Genomic DNA, 4,763 nt, shown 5'->3' with positions numbered 1-4,763 from the left:
GCTGCTCTTTATTAATCTCCTCATGCCTGGTCCTATTACCAGTCACCATCCTACTCACTTTGCACAAATCCACACCAAAAGCTTCAAATACCATCTATGTGTGTTGATAATATCCAAACCTTTGTTTTCAGTCCATATCTCTTATCCATTAAGCAGTGTCTCTTGATCTCCATGCCTCATAGACATTTCAAACTCAGTGTCATCTCCCCCACCCCCAAACTTCTCATACATATATCACACCCACAGCAGAACCTGAGAAGCCATCACAGCTTCTCCCCTTTTTGGCACCTTCATCCTACGCTCACCCAATTTATTTCTGTACCTCTCAAATATAACCCTTTCCGATTTTTATTATGTCTTTTTTGTGGCCTTCATCATTTCTCCCCTGATTAGCTTTTAGAGTGGTAGTCTTAACTTTCCAAACACCTGCGGCATATGGAAGTTCCCAGGCTAGGAGTCAAACTGGAACTGCAGCTGCCAGCCTATACCATGGTAACAGCAATGCAGGATCCAAGCAATGTCTATGACCTACACCACAGCTCACAACAATGCTGGATCCTTAACCCATTGAGTGAAGCCAGAGATTGAACGTGCAACCTCATGGTTACTAGTAGGATTCGTTTCCACTGCGCCACAACAGGAACTCCTGCTCCCATCTTCTGAGTGTGATTTAAAATGGACTTAATTAGCACTTCAGTATATCCTCATCCATAAAGTCCTAACTTCTTAATACACTATATAAATCTATTCATATATGTGTGTACATAACACATAAAATGTCATATATTTAATTCTCCAAACTTAATTCAACATTCCCTACTCACCCTCTGTATTCCAGTTGTAGTTAACTATCTTCCAAGCCCTCCCGTGCTTTTGTCTTTACAATCTCCTTCCTTCTCTTCCTTGGGACAATTTGCACTTATCCTCCCAAATTCAATTCAGTTATCACTAACTGTGGAATACTTTCCTACCCTGATTTACCTCTGTCATCCCCCGGTCCCCTTTGTCTCTGCTGCAACTCCTGATTCAAATTTAGCCTTCTGCTTCTATAGTATAAACCTTTATCATGGATCTGATCACATTTTATTGCAATTGTTCCTTTACTCTTCTACCTTTCCCACTAAACAAGAGTTCCCTTAACTCTAAAACCTAGCAGAGTGTCTGATATATAGTTAATTGTCTTTAAATATTTTTTGAATAAATGACTGACATTAAAAATTCAGAAATTCGGAGTTCCCATCCTGACTCAGTAGAATCCAATTAGTATCCATGAGGTTGCAGGTTTGATCCCTGGCCTTACTCAGTGGGTTAAGGACCCAGAGTTGCCATGAGCTGTGGTATAGTCTGTAGGCCGGCAGCTGTAGCTCCAATTCGACCCCTAGCCTGGGAACCTCCATGTGCTGCAGGTGCAGCCCTAAAAAGACCAAAGACCAAAAGAAAAAAAAATTCAGAAATTCAAATCTTACTTTCTAATAATATGAGGCGTGAACTTTGCTTAAAAAAGAACAATTTTGGCATCACAAATTGTAGTAATGCAATAAGCTCAAAATCAACTATTTATAAAGGAATATTGGATAAATTCACAAGTTATAAATTCAAACAAGTCTAAGTTGTATGTTGGCTTAAAAAATTTAAAAAGCTGCTGGTAAAGAAAGTAGTCCACTGGGGGAAAACTTATTAGACTGAAAACTCTTAGTTTTCCAAAAACCAACCAACCAACCAAAACCAACCCTCAAATAGCAAAAAGTAGGATAAATTACAGGGGTTTTTTGGGGGTAAAATTTGTTTTCTTAGCATTTAGAAAGCGGCTAGCCTCACAGACATGAACAGAGTATATGAGGTATAAAGGAAGAGTAGAGACACAACTATACTGATATAACAATTGAAACTATGTACATATTAAGGAAAGATATAAATTCCTATCTGCACAAACTTCACCTTTCACCTTGATGTTTCTTGGGTCTTTTTTGGTTAGAGATCCCTTTGCATATCATGCACTTTATAGCCCTTACCTGCAAAAACAAAACAAAACAAAACAAGCTAAAATAATAAGTCTTCTTTAGAAAACCTCTCCATACAACATTGTAAATCAACTATACTTAAATAAAATAGATTAAAAAAACCCCCACAAAACTCCAATCTCTACCCAAATTCAGTGATCTAAGCACTACTTTCACTACTCAGTATGTACTTAAACTTTTTCACTGCTATTTTACCCTGTACATATTGTATAGTAGTTATTTTGTGTATATGTTGTCTCTCCAACATCATTGTGTGCTCCATAAAGATAGAAGCCCAGTAAGAAGTTTAATACTTCCCCCTTATCTGGCCCATAAACAACCAACTCAAAGTAGTAAGACAAATATACATGCAAATGCCCAAAGTGCTTCTCAGCTCCTAAAAGTTTGTTTTTTTTGGTAATAACTAATGCTTAATGTGTCCTTACTACTTACCAGGTATTATGCTCAGCCATTACCCCATTTTAATCTCTTTAATTCTTAAAATTACCCCACGAGGTAGGCTATCAACCAGGAGAGGAAACTGAAGCAGAAAAGTTAAGAAACTTCTTAATGTTTCAAGGTCATCACAAATCCAAGAAGGGTGATGCTGGGATTTGACCAGTGGCAGTTGGCCTTGAGAGCTTGCCCTTTAATACTGTACTATATTATTTCAAGTACTTGAACAGAATGGCTATCAATTGAGATGATTTTATAAGAGGATGACTTCTACCATGACAAAGAAAGGAATATAGGTTCATTTCACCTATTTCTAAAAAAAGTAGTGCAGTTTTTTCCCCTTTCCTTTTGGCTTTATTACCGTCATTCCCTTTCTCCTCTTCATTCCATCCCCATTATTCCCCACCACCTCTCGCTAGCTCTCCACCACCACCAAAGTAATCCATCTTAAACTAGTGGGGTTTTTTTTTCCAGATTTTTCTAATTTAATCCAATATGGGGAGATGTATCTATTTACATGCATACAAATTCATGTACAGAAGGTCACATACAGAAACTCATGCATAGAAAATGGAGATATGACATTTTCTCCAAAATGTAGTATTTTTAGTTTTCTGCATCTCATTTCTTTCACAAAACAATACTTCCTGGAAACCCATCTAGTTTACTGGTATACATCTAGTTCTTCTTTCCTAAGGAAGTGGCTATTCAATCTACCATGGTATGGATGGAACATAATTTATTCAGCCATTCTCTATGAACCATGTTTACTTTGTTCCCAGTTGTTTGGCACTGGGAACAATGCTGCAATTAATATCAGAAGTGCCAGGGGTGGAATGTGAATAGACATGCTGTGAATTCCCTTGAGGAAGTTTGCAGGAAGCTTCTCTGTATATGGTCTTCCTGGATTCTCTCCTCTTCAGGCAGCAGGGAACATTCAGGTCATTCAGCTCCTTCTCATTAGTCTTTCTGAGGTCAGAGAGAACTGACATATTTTGATAGAGCAGCTATTGAACTTCTGTTCAGAAACCCATAGATTCCAAAGCTAAAGTCTCCCCCAAATCTGCAGTTCTCTAGTCTTTCCTCCCAGCATTTGCCAGCCCATGTAGGAGAAACCCCTGCACTGGTTTTCACTACCAAGACCCCTACAAACTCATAAAAGTTGACCATAGCATCCAAATGGAGGGAAGGAAAGACACTCTCAGGTTCAATGTTATCAGAATCTGTTATTAGACCATCTAACAACTTAATGCAATTCTATGAAACCTATCTAGAACATTGATTCCAAGCAAAGCTGTCCTATTACATAAAATAGAACTGTGATGACACAAAACCAGTTAGTTGAAAATCGGAAGAACAAACTGAAAAAACTTAGTGGAAAACTACTCAGTTCCCTGTCCTCCCAGCTGTGGTCCACTTGAATGCAGGACTATAAGAGATAACGAGTATGAAATAGGCCAAGCATCAAAACATTTCCACAGAAAAATGGATTTATAACTAACAAAGAATCAAAGAATTTCCTTTTGGTTTTTATTACTTTATGCCAGTTATGAGTTCTATACATCCTAGGATAAATATATTAAACATACCACTATGGAGTTCCTGCTGTGGCACAGTAGGTTAAGAATCTGACTGCAGTGGCTTTGGTCGCTATGGAGGCATGGGATTAATCCCTGGCTCAGAGCAGTGGGTTAAAGGATCTGTCATTGCTATAGATGGAGCATAGGTCACAGCTGTGGCTCAGATTCAATCCCTGGCCTGGGAATTCCATATGCCATGGGTGCAGCCATAAAACAACAACAAAACAAATAAAACCTACCACTTTAGCTGTATACCTATTTTAAGAATTTTGTAATTTTTGGAGTTCCCGTCGTTGGCGCAGTGGTTAACAAATCTGACTAGGAACCATGAGGTTTCGGGTTCAATCCCTGGCCTTGCTCAGTGGGTTAAGGATCTGGAGTTGCCATGAGCTGTGGTGTAGGTTGCAGATGTGGCTCCGATCTGGCGTTGCTGTGGCTCAGGCGTAGGCTGGTGGCTACAGCTTCGATTAGACCCCTAGCCTGGGAATCTCCATATGCCACAGGAAGCGGCCCTAGAAAAGGCAAACAAAACAAAAAAACTTCGCAATTTTCAAATTATTCTTTTTTTGGTTCAGTGCATATTTTGCTGACTCTTTTCTATTTAACTTTGAGAATATTTTGCTATTAAAAATAGCATTTCAACCAGTAGATTACCCTATAAAATATTAGATATTTTTAAGACAGTAATATCAATCAGTGTAAGAAACTTTGTTGAAACACGACAAGA

This window comes from Sus scrofa, chromosome 4 (assembly GCF_000003025.6).
Source record: "Sus scrofa isolate TJ Tabasco breed Duroc chromosome 4, Sscrofa11.1, whole genome shotgun sequence".
Classification (NCBI taxonomy): domain Eukaryota; kingdom Metazoa; phylum Chordata; class Mammalia; order Artiodactyla; family Suidae; genus Sus; species Sus scrofa.
The sequence above is the reverse complement of the archived record's forward strand: the minus strand, read 5'-3'. Positions refer to the sequence as shown.